This window comes from Sylvia atricapilla, chromosome Z (assembly GCF_009819655.1).
Source record: "Sylvia atricapilla isolate bSylAtr1 chromosome Z, bSylAtr1.pri, whole genome shotgun sequence".
NCBI lineage: Eukaryota > Metazoa > Chordata > Aves > Passeriformes > Sylviidae > Sylvia > Sylvia atricapilla.
Genome location: NC_089174.1, coordinates 58,859,571 through 58,874,971, shown reverse-complemented (window position 1 = coordinate 58,874,971; position 15,401 = coordinate 58,859,571). Strand labels below are relative to the sequence as shown.

The 15,401-nt window shown below is 33.3% G+C and overlaps 1 long non-coding RNA gene across 1 annotated transcript in view; it reads right to left on the bottom strand.

Moving 5' to 3' along the window:
- The window catches only part of LOC136373537 (uncharacterized), a 179,027-nt gene that overhangs the window by 91,283 nt on the left and 72,343 nt on the right, over nucleotides 1-15,401 (bottom strand). The window contains exon 2 of the long non-coding RNA XR_010745665.1: nucleotides 9,958-10,001. This is a non-coding gene — a long non-coding RNA (uncharacterized lncRNA). The remainder of the gene's footprint in view (nucleotides 1-9,957; nucleotides 10,002-15,401) is intronic.

Below are 15,401 nucleotides of genomic sequence, written 5' to 3'. Positions count from 1 at the left end.
TGCAGCTATTAATTGACCAAATAATATAATCAACCAAAAGTCCATTTTTTACTTTCCTTTTATTTTTCAGGTTCACTTAGACCACTAAAATTTATTTTTAGTATAAATTCAATGCACAATCCTTTACACAAACACAAATGCTAGATCAGAAATCATGTTATAAAGGTTGCTGTAACTATAGATAAATCTGGAGACAATACAGCAAAACCTCCCATAATTTACAGACTGAATTAAGGAGACAAAATATCCTATTAATTATTTTCTATTTTATCTTTAAATTTTGATCTAACTCAGGTTCCTACACCTTAATTCCACCATTACTTTTAGCATAAATATCTGAAAAGGAGGAGATTTTCTAGATGTGAGCTATCATTAACAAAGAAAAAAAGGGAAATAAGATTAAAACCAAGAAATTTCAGACCAATTGGTGAATCATTAGTTTTAAGAAAGACTTGGAAATGTTCTAAAGGGCTTGGAGAAACACCTGGAAAAACATAATTTGATTTTGGATTTCAACACAGGTAGGGAAGACCATGCTTAATTACACAGCATGCTTTGAAAATATTTCTGGTTTTATAGATAAGACAAATCCCCCAGATTCTCTGAAGTTGCTCTTTTAAAATGCATCTATAAAAGTTTCATGCACAAAATGAACAGTTAACACAAATATTACTTCATATAGGAAAATGAACAGGAGTATATTATGTGTTCTAGTGTATGTTATATACCATAATTATCTTTGAATTCCCTTAATGATATAAGATTATATAGCATAAAAAAAAAATAAACTGTGGATTCTCTTCCACTCAGTTACTGTTCTTCAATGTTTAATATCTCAATCGTGAAGTTAATATTCTAGGAGGAACGTACATTTTTAGTTTGTGTCAGAAAAGGAAAAAATGTTCCATTTGAGTAAAAAAAAATTACCCAAATCTCCCATTTCATTAGTTATTTCTGTAAGATACGAACGCTCACATTCTATTACATTGCTTCTTATTTCTGTATTTTGTAGTGAGCCCCTAGGCACAAAAACTTTCTCCATTATTTGTTTCTTCAAAGTCTATATTTCTGTGGACTATAGAAGGACTAAACCAACGTGGTAATAACCTGCATTTCATGGGTGCTTTCATAGTATGAAGGGAAAGGCAGATGAGGGGTTGCCATGTTAAGAAAATTTCCCTTCCCAGCCATCCAGGAACTGCTCTGGAAGTCTGTCTCAGAGCAGTTGAGCTGGGACTACACCCCTTTACAGCTACACCCCACACCTCACACAGTCAGACCAGGTTTCCACACTAGCTCAACCCCAGATTTCCCAGAGCAGAGTCTCAGATGTCCAGATCCTTAAAATAATTTTGTTATGGTACAATAACAAAATAAAGCATGAGCTAGAAGCTCCCTGGGAGGGACTCCAAGAAAATTCCTGAGGCTTTTATACTCTCAGGCTGTGCTGTGTCTCATTCTTCCAGCTGAGTGTCCAGTCACCACGGCCCCTGCCACGTCTCTGAGTCTCCAGTCACCTGACTGGCGCAGAAGTCCCTGCACACCTTTTTGTGCAAAGGGTCAGCAGTTCACATCCCAGCCCCTAGAGCTGAACCTACAACTGATTCAGCAGCTGGCAAACTGAGCTATCTGCACCAAATGTATTGCTCATTACCCCTATAATGCTGACCTGAACTAGTCCTTAATATTATGTTTCATATACTGGCAATCCAAATTAAGTTTCCCAGATTTGTGTAGGATCGAGAATGGTAGTGGTTTATTCCTTAAATGCAGGTGTTATTGTTTATAATGGAGAAAATCTTGAAATTGTTACCTTACATTTGGCCATAGGTCAGTATTTCCCTCCCTTTTTACATTTCAAAATGTTGTATAATGGTAAATTAAAAAAAAAATTAACAATAACAATAATTCAAGTTCTTTTGGATGAGTTGGATGAGCATAAGATGAGCATAAGATGGGCACTGTAGTTGTGGAGGTACAAACCCTGCTTCATAGAAGTTGAATAGAAGTCTATAAGAAAAAAACAAAAGAATTTCCTGAGAGGTAAAAGAGGCATTTTTATTAATAACTCACTATTTTTAGTTCCTACTTGTAAGTCAAAGATAAAGTTTATGTTTTTCAGTTTGGATTTTTGACTTTCCTTCATTCCTCTTAAAGCTCAGTTGCCTGAGAGGATAACTCTTCTGTACTTGTTAAGTTAACTGCAGTTTTTGGCAACAATGCTTATAATCAATGAAAAAAATGTTCTTGGGTCCTAAGCAGAAACAGTCAGAAGCTGGGCTAGCACAGAGGAATCCACCAGGCACAGCATCGTAGTGGGTTGCTGCATGAGAAAGATTTAACTGGAAACTTTAGCACTGTAGAAATTTATGGGCCTCAACTGCAGGTCTATGGTTCAGTAGAAAACAGATAAAAGCCTTGCTAAAAGGGTACGAGTTTCATTTATCTGAGATTCCTAGAGTGAATGACAAACAAGCAGAAAGGTGGACACACGTCTGTTCAGCTGTCAGAGAGGCTGAGCTCTGAGGAGATTCTTATCTGCTTCAGCAAAATAAAAGTGGGGGGAAAAAAATCTGCTGACATCCTTTTCATTCCCTTTCAGAAACTAAGAGAAAAAGAGTGCTTATCAGTTAAAAAAAAAAAAAATTCTAATCCTGGTTCTCAAACTACTAGCATCTTCTGAGCGCCTGAATTCTGGTATTGACACTTGAAAATTTTTTTTCCATTTTAGTTTTGCATTAACTTCACATTAAGGTGTATTATTGAATTAAAAATCTTCTCTAAATACAAACAGCATCAAAAGAAGAACAATTTATAAGCATCTTTCTATTGACTTCCTTTCTGAACATCATTTTGATTTAGTTCCTGAATTTCTTGCATTTTTCCAAAATCTAGAATCTACAAAGCAAGAATCTACTTTTTTCACCTATTTATGGGGCTTCAAAAAAACCTGTTATCAGTTAGGTATCTCTTCTTCATACCTTAATTTTCACTTTCAAAATGAAATCCTCAACTGATTTTGCTTGGTAAGATTAGGTCTTACTAAACACAATATTTTGTGGTTTTGTAGCACGATATAGTCTCTGTGAGACTAGAAATTGAAAAATAGAAGTATTAGGAAATACCTGCCTTTTATTTATTCAGAACGCAAAAAAAAAAGAAAGAAAAAAAACCATAGCACAGCTCATGCTTTTAGTTCTTTCAGTGATTCAAACTACATTTATACCTCTTTGTCTTTTTTTCCCCTCTTAAAAATTGCAATAGTCTTTAGATTTACTTGGATTTATCTCCCATAAGTAAATTCAAAGTAGGTATTATAATAACAAAAAAAAAAAAAGTTTTAATTTCCAAAACTTATTAAAAATCCGTTTCTAAAATAAAAAAAGAAAAAACATTTTAAGTTTGAATGAAAGACAATATCAGAATAAAATTAATCCTCAGGAGAATCCATGGCACCTGCCAGACACTGTAAAGGTTTTATAAATGTTTTGTTCTGCAAAGTCGACTGCAAACATCATAAGGCCTTCGGTAAATATGTATACCAGCCTTTTTGTTTGAGCAGAAATATTGAGCCTCCTGCTATTATGATTATAAAATAAGAAGATTATTTCAGATATTTTTAATATTTGATTAGCGGTGTCTCTTTTTTCTTGGGATCAAGTTTCAAGTCACAGACAGAGTGAAGTGTATGAAAACAGTCTTCCTTAGTAATACAAGACTGGCAAAACAAACCATTTAGAAGTAATTTCTGAGTAAACATATAGAAACACCAATGCTGGAAAAGAAAAAAATTGGCTGTCTGATCCACAATAACAGAATGACAAAGAAAAATTCTGCACTACAGGAAAATAATACATTTTTATTTTGCATAATGTAGAAGGTTTATCTCCTTGGCAGAGGCAAAATACCACATTTTGTATGTCTCAAATTATCTTCTGATAACAGTATCATATTATTTTTATCTGATGATTATTTCAAGTATTGTGTTCCTAGTGTTTCTTTCTTTTTTAAAAGAACACCACAATAAGAAAAAAAACTAACAAAAAACCTGAAAAACAGCACAGAACTTAAAATAAGGATAGTTATCTTCTGTGAGATGGACTAAAGCATATGCTATGGTGCTTTTGGAAACATCATCATTAAGACAGAACTTCTACACTTACCTCACTTTGCCTTCTTGCTGTTGTTATCATATTACAGATTTGAAACACTACTGTTTGGATAAAAACTATATTGTCTTAATTTTCTTTATAATACATTGCTAGCTATCTTTGAATGCGCATTGAACATGAATACTCAGTTAACAGATCTTCAAATACAGCAGTGAAAGATTTTTACCCAGATAAAAGCATTTAAATTCTTCATCTGACCTCCTCATATCCAAACTTCACAGAGATATTTCCATCAGTGTAAAGTTTACACAATTGGAGTTTTGGTCATAACTAACAGTAGGACTGTTAGAAAATATTTTGATAAAAGCAGTCTGAATATTAAGAAAAGAGTGAGGAAACAGCAGGGACTTAGCTGCAGACAGGACTTGCACTTGACTGATGGCCTTAAGAACCAGACAATGCTGCAACATTTCTCTCCCAGACATGACACAGAAGCCATCTGAGGGTAGATCCTTCACCTCTCATTTACTGACCTCAGACATGAATTGCATACAAGAGGATACAAATACTCTGTCATGATTTTTCTCTGCATTTGTCTTGACACTATGAAAATGGTAATTAAATTACATGCCAGTAGTTTCAGTTTGCTAATTCAGAAATTTACCTGTAGTACCAACTCTTGATCCACACAGAATTACAAATTACTGCTATCACACTATCAATCCTCTGCAATGTGGTAAAAGTAAATAATGAAACAATTTACAGAAACTCTGTGAAGCCATCATAACTTTAAAAGCTGAGATTAATCTTGTATACAAGCTTATAAATTGCCTTAAGTTGCAATACCAAGAAAGCTCAAACCCAAATGTATTATTTTTTATTATTTTTACAAAGTGAATGGGTCATAGAGGCTGCAAAGTGAAAAAAGACCCTTGAGAAAGAAGCATAAGACTTTCTGACAATAGATGGATTTTTATACAGCTGAAACATGATATGTATGATGAATTTAGTAGCACTTGACGTGTAAAGTTAGTAGATACTCTTGAGCTAATTTCAATCCTACCATTTTATCTCTCCTGATGGAATTAAGAGATTGGTGCACTGATCGATTTGGAAGATGACTAGGATTCTATGTGGACATCAGCAGATCATATGTAAAAGGTAACTGTGCAGGAGTTACATTGTTCATGATGCAGTTATGAAATGCCATATCTTACAGCAATGCTAATTTTCTATAGTCCTCTAAACATACATTTTACAGAAGTACCACAACATTAAAACCTTGTGCTGTTTCCTGACATACATTGCAAAGCTTTTAGGTACTTGTCCCAATTACTTAATACAATGAAAGACTTTGTCTTTACAGAAAGGGAGATTTCCACCCTCCAGCTGAAAATATTGTTTATTCCCACTCTAAGTACCTAAACTGTAATGGTTGGATCTGCCCTCTGGGAGATTTACTACTTCTTTTCAGAAAATACAGGAGGCCTGATTATTTTATAGTTTGTTTTATTTATCTTGTGCTATTTTATGTACCAAAAAAAAGGTGAGGTTATCCTCTGAGATCCCATGAGGAATGTAACCTTTGTTATTTGTTTTAGAAACAAACATTGCTTTTGCCATTTAAATGAGCAGACATTTAAGTACATAAAACAAAAGACTTTCTCATTTTTCAGGATCTTGATGTAATAAAGGGCTAGGATTTCTTAGTGAGTTTTAAACACTCGAGAAAAATAAGTGATTCAAAGGCAAGAACATATATATTGACTGGTGTTTTTCTACCTGGTTTTTCCTTTGACCACTAATTTAAGCCATATGCACTCATTTAAGCTCATATGCATAGTCATTTTGCAAGACTATAAAATTGTCCTCGCTTTGTATACATGCAATTATATTTTTTATTTAATATTTAGGGGGGATGTACTTGTGTTTTACTCAGTTTTTGGTGCATTTCAGGCTGAAACGTTCTCTTGTATCTTTTAACTTAGAAATATCATTTACTACTATTATCCTACTATTTTGACTAAAATAAATACAAATCACTAAAAATATTAACAAATTCTATTTCATTAAGAAATATATAATATATTAAACAGTGAAAGAATCCAGAAATTTATGGAAAGAAGACTAGAAAATCTGCTGTACGAAGAGACTGACAAAGAATTGAAAAATGTTCACAAACTCAAAGATCACATAATTTGCTCCTTTCACTGCTTGAATGTACATACACTGTTCTGTTCATACCAGAACAGAACAGCTGAAGTAGAGCATTATAAGAATTTTGCTGGAAATCATATGAACATCAAGGTCTCATTGAATATTAACACTGAAATATGCTTTTAAAGCACTTTGAAGCCCAAGGAATACAATTTTTTGTCTTGTTAAGGTACAGATTCTGAAGCATGAAGACGCTGAAGACAAATGCTGTCATATGATTTAATTAACACCAATTATAATACAATCTGTTCAACATTTTTGATGAGTAATGCAGATTTAGTTACAATATTTCAATCTAAAAAATCATCTTTTCATATGATTGTGTCAAAATCGTGAAGAATTTAGCACTTCTAACTCCTTTTTGTATGAACCGTTTTTTGCGTAATAGATTCCTCTCTAGTTTATTTCCTTAATTCTATCTCTAATTCTTTTTCTTCATGTTTATTTTAACATAAAAGGCTTTTTGAAAAATATCAATCTAGAAGTCATCAATATAACATTATTTTTATTATGCTTCTGTAGAACAGCCAGTGTGTCATAAAGACATGAATAAAAACAGTAATCTGCAAATGATTACTTACATTAAAATTTTAATATATTTAAATATATTACAATATTATATGTTTATTAAATATGTTTAATTTTTTTCTTAACTGTATTATTGAGTAATAAAAATTCCATTGACAATATTTACTTGCAAAAAAAAAAGTATATTATTATTCTCTATTGCAGCCAAACACTTCTGCTGGCAATTCAGAAGAAAAGGGTGAAGAAGTTTCCTGATTCCAGTTTTTTTAAAATGTTTAATTAATTTTGGACAATTGTTTCGTTATATTAGAAAAATAATAAAGTTGAAAGGGAGAATTTTCTGTCTATTTGCACATTTTTAGGAATCTCTTAGGAATAATATTTTTAGAGATCTAGCTTGATTTCATTATAAGTAACAGATTTTATCTGTATAATAAAGGAGTAAGCTTTAGAACAGACCAACAGATTTTTTTCTGTATCTAAAGAAGTCTGAAAAATTAATTTAAACAATAAACAAAATAATTTTAGAAATGAAAATATGCCTGTTTACAGACACTATAATTTAGACATTTTTCAAAGATAATCACTATCTGTTAGTCAGTTTTTAAGAGACTTTAATACTAGTCTGGTTCGTTTAGAAGCATTCAAAGTTGATACTAAAACTTTGTCATTTGACAGAACAGTACAGAATAGGTTGAAAAATAAATTTCATTTCCCTCATTTTTATTTATTCAGAAAAAGACATGGCTTAGATTTTATAAGGAAGTTCATAATTGTGTTCTCTGATATTCTAAAGCTGTTTTTTTCTCATCATCCTTACAAATCTTAAAGAATTTGTAGAGACTTAATTAAAAACATTTTGTCATTTGTTAATGTGCTTTGCATTAATGTGCAGCCCAAGATTAACCTGATCAGCTACAGTTGTGCAAAAAATATCATGCAACTTCTGATAACATAATGTTAGTTTAATTCGGTTATTTCAGTTTGGTATGGACATGTTTGTTCTAATGAAACTTCTGCTGGCATGAAATGGTAATCTGCAAGTCAGTGAATCTGCTTTCACCTGGTGGTATCATAACCATGATGCTTAAGGACATAGTTTAGTGGTGGACTTGGCAGTGCCATGGCAGATTAATGGACTTGATAATCTTAAGATTTTAACATTAACATTTCTAACCTAAATGTTTGTATGATTTTATTCTGTGATTCTTTGAACACAGCTACAGCTTGTATCTTGAATGGGTAAATTATTTTACTGCATTTTGGATAAAAACATTGGTTTTAGGACATAATACTCACATTATCCTTTTCAATATCCTTTTTTCCTCCTATTTTGTTAGAAGTATATTGCTAGTGTTGCTTGCAACTCTATGAAGTAAACTGCATGCATAGTTTTCTGTCTGAAAATATCTTAATTTAGGAAAATATCAGTTCTCCAATTGACTTCTAAATGTCTTGTTCAGACACTGCTTGTGAATGATTTCATTTTTGCAACATAACAACTTTAAGGGAAGAAAATGTAATTTTCCCTTCTTGTCTGGCTTCCTCCCATTAAAACATTATTTCTGACCATCTAGTGATCTTGGTGCATTATCAGGATGCAACTCAGAGTACTAAAGAACAGTTCCAGAACAAAAAGAGATTTATTCATTGAGTATGACACAAGTAACTTAGTAGGCCTGAAAGCAGCATGGCTGCCATGTTGAGGATTGTATACCAAATGTCTCTTGGAGTGACTGAAAATATACTGTATTCTCACAAAACACATCAAAGGAGAGGAAAAATGAAACTCATTAATGAGGTAATAAAGATTTATGTTCAAGCAGTGAGGTGATGAAAATTAATATCACTGTGCTGAACGTAAAGGAAGTGTGACAATTGAAATGAATTGAAGATATACCTGAAGTGATTTCAGTGGTTTTACAGGATTGCTTTTAAATTTGGGGAAATGAAAAAAAAAAGATTCTCCCAGGAGCCAGCACAGATGATCTTTTCCCAGTATTGCTCATTCCTTTGCCCCCTTGTGTTTTTTAATCTGTGTGCAGTGAAACAAGACTCATTTTCCTGTCTAGAGAACTGTTTCTTTAGAGACTGGGTTCAGCCTTTGTTCTACAATCCAGGTCCTGAACTCACCAAACCAAAGGCAAAATTCCAGGTGTGCTCATCTTCTCTTTTATAACTGCACGGTTATAGTAACTTTGCTTTTTCTGAACAGACTTTATGGTATCTTTAGCATATGAGTATCTTTAACATAATAAGGATTATCAGCCAGAACTGTAAAGCAGCATCATACCACTTGGTAGTCCATATTACTAATATTGCACTAATTTTGCTGTGGAAAAACAGCATGCAAGGCTCTTTACTTAAAAGAAGATTTTGTTTTAGTCTTTTCCTCAATATCAAGCAGTTAACAGACAAATTTCTGCTCAAGCTATGCCATTGAGTCTCTGGCATTTGAACCTGTTATTGAGATAAAGCAAAACTATACAAAATAAAATAATAAAAATAAAACTATACCAAAAATTGAATAGGAAAGTGTTTCCATTTAAAGCTCTCTAAGTATGCTATATGAGAGAGAAAGATGTAAATTTTACATTAAGCCTATGTAATTTTTCCACAACTTTGTGGAAAAAAGCTTTGCTATAAAGCAACTTTCCAAGCACTAAAGAGAAGACAACTATTACAGGCATAGATAAAGGAGAAACTCAGCGATTAATAGGTAGCTAAATACATACAATTTGTTTTCCTTAAGGATAACTCATCTTCTTTCAGTTGTCTTTTCTAGAGGAAAGTTACCTGAAGGAGCAAAGTAATCCAGTAGTGTTGTCTGTTGCTGCTTTAGTATTTGAGAGTAATTTACTAAAAAGTCTTAATGTTTAAGTTCAATGTCATCAATAAAAAGTTATTACTGAATAAAACCTCATGAAAACGTTGCTTATGTAAATCAAGGTTAAATCTGCATAAACAGTGCAATGGGATTGGCTTAGTAATTTAAAAATAAATGGATAACAGATTTTCTTTCACTGAAACTCAATATACAGTAACCAGCTCTTATTATTACAATGAAAATATACCAAGGATAAAGAAGTTTTTAACTTACTCTTCTCCAAGGCACATCCTGTTGTTTTGTCTCAGGATAGAGATCTAAAAAAGATTAAGAAACATTTGATATTTGATATTGGTAGTAACAGTCACTGTCAAATGCTATGGTTTCCTTAATACACATATTTTTATTGGTTGATAGGTATAGTCAGAAAGAATTATGATTTTGCAACACCTCATACATACCACAAAGGAAGAATTGGCAAATGAAAATAGAGATGAGCTCCTGCAGTTCTATTTTTCCTTCTGTCAAATATGTTTCTGAATTTTCCTACATGTCTCATTATCATGGAGTCATAGATTGGTTTGGGTTTAAATATCTTCTAGTTCTGGGTCCCCCTCCATGGTCAGGGAGACCACCTACCAGACCAGGTGACTCACAGCCCAATCCAGCCTGGCTTTGATCTCTTTAAGGGATTGGGCAGCCATAGCTCCTCTAGGCAAACTCTTCCAGTGCCTCACCACTCTTACTTCAAATAATTTCATTTTAGATCATATCAGAGTGCATTTTTAATTGCAATTTTCATAATTGAATGTTTAAATTATCTCATGAAAGTCTACAATTATGCAGAATTAAATATTTGTACTATGGGTCACCATTTCCAAATATATACATTTGGAGTTCTTGAAACATATTTTCAGGCTTGAATCAATTTGCAGCTATTAATGACATTTAAAGACCAGCTCAAATAAAAACTCTATAATGCAAAACACTTAAATTCACTGTTTTCGAGCCTGTATAAAACATTCTATTAAATAGTATAAACTTTTTAAGAATTTGGGGATTTTATTATCTATTTTTGGCAAACTAGGACTCAAGTAATAGAAATTAGATAACAATAATCTGGGTGGATTATGAACCTTAACTTTTGTGTTCCTACGTCTCAGTCCTTGATATTGTTACAAGAAACTCATCTGTAGAATTTTGGTATGCCATTGCATAATTTTGAAATACTCATAATAAAGGATAAAAGCTTAATCAAATTGATCTGAAAATTGTCATTATATTCACAAAGGATTTGACTACATGTAATACCTGTACTAGCATTTCTAATGTGCATATCTTAAGATACTAGTTTTTTTAAGATGGAAATATTCAAAAGCCCTATTCCTCAATTTTTTCCCACCAATTTTTCTGTCAGTATGTACCCCTAGTATATTCAGCGCTAGTATTAACTATATAAGCAATATTCATGTAAGTATTCAAAATCCTTCTGTTCAGAAAAACCTATGGTGGCTGTTAGGTTTAAGAATAACAACAGATATATTTAGGATGCCAAAATTTACCATATCTTGGGCTTAGCCCTGCAATAATTAGAAATTATGAATCTTAACTGTCCAAACTGAAGAAGATTGATTTTTTTCCAGGAAGAACATATCAGCTTGTGGAAACAGAAGAAACCAGTCTTAAGCAATTTGACTGTATAAATAAAGAATACTTGAAACTGATCTGGGATCAAGACTTTTTAAAGATAATTTTGGGAATATGGATACCTGAGCAGAAATCAGGTAAATTTTAAAAGTACAGGATTTATATCACAAATGACATACAGGGAGTACATTATATGACTGATTATACAGCCTATTGCTGCTCTATATATGTAGTTCCCCTCCCCCCCAAAAAAGCCCAAACAAAACAACAAAAGCATGCAAGAAAGCAAACAAGCCAAAGAAAAATTACCAGGTTTAACCAATCTAAATGCACAAAATTATTTTCTGATAATAACTGATTCAAAGGTCAGATTTTCTGATCTTACTGATTCAAATCAGTTAGGCTTTGAATTTCCTTGTTTCAGAAACTGAATTCCACTCTGGTGAGTTATTCAGACTTTTAAACTTTGCAAGGTTAATGTTGTAATTAGCAGTGACCTTAATTTACTCCTTTTGAAATTAATGGGATAATCTAAACACTGTAAATGTCTTTCACAGCTCACCTTTAAAAGCAGTGACTGATCTTGTCACTGGTCAGATTTGTTTAAATGTTTTAAGCAAGGTTTACTGATAAGTATCTATATAGAGGACATGAAAAAGAGTGCATCATATTCTGGAAGTATTCCTTAATTTCCTTTTGAGACAGAGTATATCCTTGAGGTTTAAGGAAAGGTTACTGTATTCTTTACATTTGGAAATGCATTTCTTTTAAGTCAAACATCAGTGAAAACAATTAGGCCTATTTCAAAGTGTGTAATTCACAACATCTTTAAAAACACCCAAATATGTAACCAGCAAGACCTTCTTTTACATGGCTAATTCCTAACTTCAGGATATCATTCTCAGGCTAGTAGATATGCAACAACACCAAATACTTATTCTTAAATGCAGTCAAACCAGTTGCATCCTGTGATAGCTCATCACCAATGTGAAGTCTATTTCGCTGCCAAGTTACATGTTTCTTTGTGGAACAGGTACTCCCTTCTGCCACCCTTCTTAATCCACTCCTCAAAATACCAATTTTTCTCTTGTATTCTTTATCACTTATAATCAGAGGTGTTGGGCAACTGTCCTTCCAGACTTAGTCTGGAAGGCTTCCAGTAACAGCTCAAACCTCTATACCCCAAGTGTCAGCTTCCCTAGACATGAAGATGATTTACGTTTTACTTGAGGGACTAATGTTTACAAAAAGACAGAAAATAAAGAGTTAGTGTTAAGAGGACTGACAGGAACTGAAGGAAAAAAAATTCACTGAACCTAAATAGACGTGTTTTGACCTTGTACTAATCTGTTAAGGATACAAATAGGTTTGTGGGACAGTGATATTTGGCCGCTGTAAATAAATTCCTTCTTACCTTATTTACATTAGTATCAATTGAAAACAAGGTCTCTGAAGTTTATATGATACAATGAAAAAATGTGAATTAAGACTACATTGGAATGCCAACCTTCTTAATACCTCAACAGAAAAGGATCTTACTTCTGACTTCACCTGATAAAGCATTAAATTGTGAATAAGCTGCTTCATACTCCTGCTCCTCTCATGCTGTCTGGAACCAAAAATACCCCAGAGGAGTGTAGCAGCTTTTCTCTTTAAAGAAATGTCAGTATTTTGGGTGATCATTATTTTGTGGTAAGAAAAAGATTTTCTTTGAATAGCACATTTGTCACCCTATGAACTCCAAGGCTTGCTACTTTCTCACTGTATGTCCAGGATGAATTTCATGTAGAAAAGGAAAAAAGAAAAGCAATTCTTCTGGATAGTACATTGCTGTACTCTGGAAATTTTTTCACTTGTTTTTAAAATGAGTTTTCTTGATAATGTTATGCCTAAGCCCTAGGTCTCATGGAAGCCATTTCAGTATGTTGAAGATAGGTGCAGATTTGCCAAAACACTTAGTCATCTAAATCTCGTCAATGTGATTTCTAAAAGGACCTATAGGTTAGCTATTCAGGTGCTTTTCCAACCACCTAATTCCTTCAAACTTCAGTCTGCAAGTCTTATCTCAGAGTTCAAAATTAAAGAGATGATGCAATGCCTAGACAGATGCTAATGAAATCAACAGCTATTTTGAGATTATTATGGAGGCATCTTAATCAATAGTATTTCATCCTTTTGAGACTAGGGCTGATGGGAGACGTAGGGTATCTGCTATTGCAACTAGGATGATATATGTGTGAATATTTCTTCTATGGATATAAAACCACTGTGTAAAAATAAATTTATTTGTGGAATGGTATTTCTTATTAAAGCTGCAGCTAGAGGCCTTTAATCTGGCTCTGGCTCTGACTGTTGTGCCACCCCTAAAGTGTTAGTCAGTAATATAAAATATTTACTATTTGAGAGAAAGAGTAGACAAACGGTGATAAAATGAAAAAAAATATTAATCCATCAAAATTAAACCTCTCTTGAAAATGCATTCAGTTATTGTCAAAAAAACTTGAAATATTTAATCTTTAATGTATGAATATTTGCTTTATATTTCTTTATTGGGAATTTCAAGCTGAGAACTGTATGGTAGTTAATTTTCTTGATCTCCTTCAAGAATCTTCTTTGCAAAGGCCAGCCAACTAGGGAATACTCATTTGCTTGCAACAGCTTGTCAGTTATAGGTAAATAGACACTTTGGAAAAGCGAGATGGTTGAGAATAGGGAAAGCAAACTAAAAGAATTGGTTTTGTTCCAAGGTCCTTCTATAAGGGAAGAAGTAAGTGGTATTTTTTAATATGCTGTTGCTAAATAGCAATGTGAATTATGCTATTTCAGCATAAATTTTGACATGTATTCCTTAAATATGATAGTCCAGAGGTGAGTAACCCCACTGGAGAATGCAGTTTTGGCCCAAGTCACTGAGATGTACTTTTCTTTAAGTTTGTGAAGAGCTCTTTTACCATAAAGAAGCAGAAAATTTAAGCAACAGTGGATCTGCATGCTGATGCTATACTTGACTCCTATTCTGCTCTTATACATACGATATAGAATTATTCTTTGTAAAAATGCATCTTAACATTATTCTTTCAAAATTCCTGCAGGACTCTGTTACTGCCAAAAATAGTAGTTTTTGCAATGTCTTAATTACCTAAATAGCGCCAACAGGTATCAATTCAATCTGGTACATTCCATTCAGATCCATCACTATCTCAAACCCTTTAAGCCTCACTTAGGGTGCCAAAAAAGGAGTGTCATAGTTTAAGCCCGATCAACAACTAATTTCCACACAGCCACTTGCTCACTCCCCTACTAATGGGGAGGGAACCTGAAAGGTAAAAGGTAGTTAAGTAGGGAAAGGAGAGGTTGTGCAAACAAGCAAAACAAAGAATTGAATCACTGCTACCCATGGGCACATAGGTATTCAGTAATCTCTGGGGGAATAGGGTCCATCATGTGCAGTGGTTACTTGGAAAGACAAATATCATCATTCAAAATGTTCAACTCTCCCTCCTTATTCCCCACACTGTGTATGCTGACATGATTTCAAATAGTCTGGAATATCCCTTTGGTCAGTTGGGGTCACCTGTCCCAGCTGTGTCTCTTCCCCACCTCCCAAGAACTCCCAGTCTCCTTGCCAGCATGGCAATGCAAGAAGCAGAAAATGTCTTGGTTCTGTGCAAGTCCTGCTCAGCAAACAACAAAAAGATCTATATAGTATCAGCAATTCAATTCAATTCAAAACCAATTCAATTCTGTTCACAATTGTACCATATTATCAGACTGCAACTCTTAACATCAATGTGTCATACCAGTATACTAATACATGAATGGGAAGATAATATTAATCTTTGATTTCTGCTGAATTTTACCAGAGAAAATGTTTTCTGTGCAACACTTTCAGCAAAGGAGCAATATTTCTACAGATACCTCACTAATATTTATGCATCTTCTTTATGCATCTGCTTTATAATTTTTTTATATTACACTTATTTTGTGTTTTTATCTATGTAAACCTGCTCTGTAGACTCAACAAAAATATGTGCAGCATGCTCAGACAGCACTGTACATCCAATAAATAA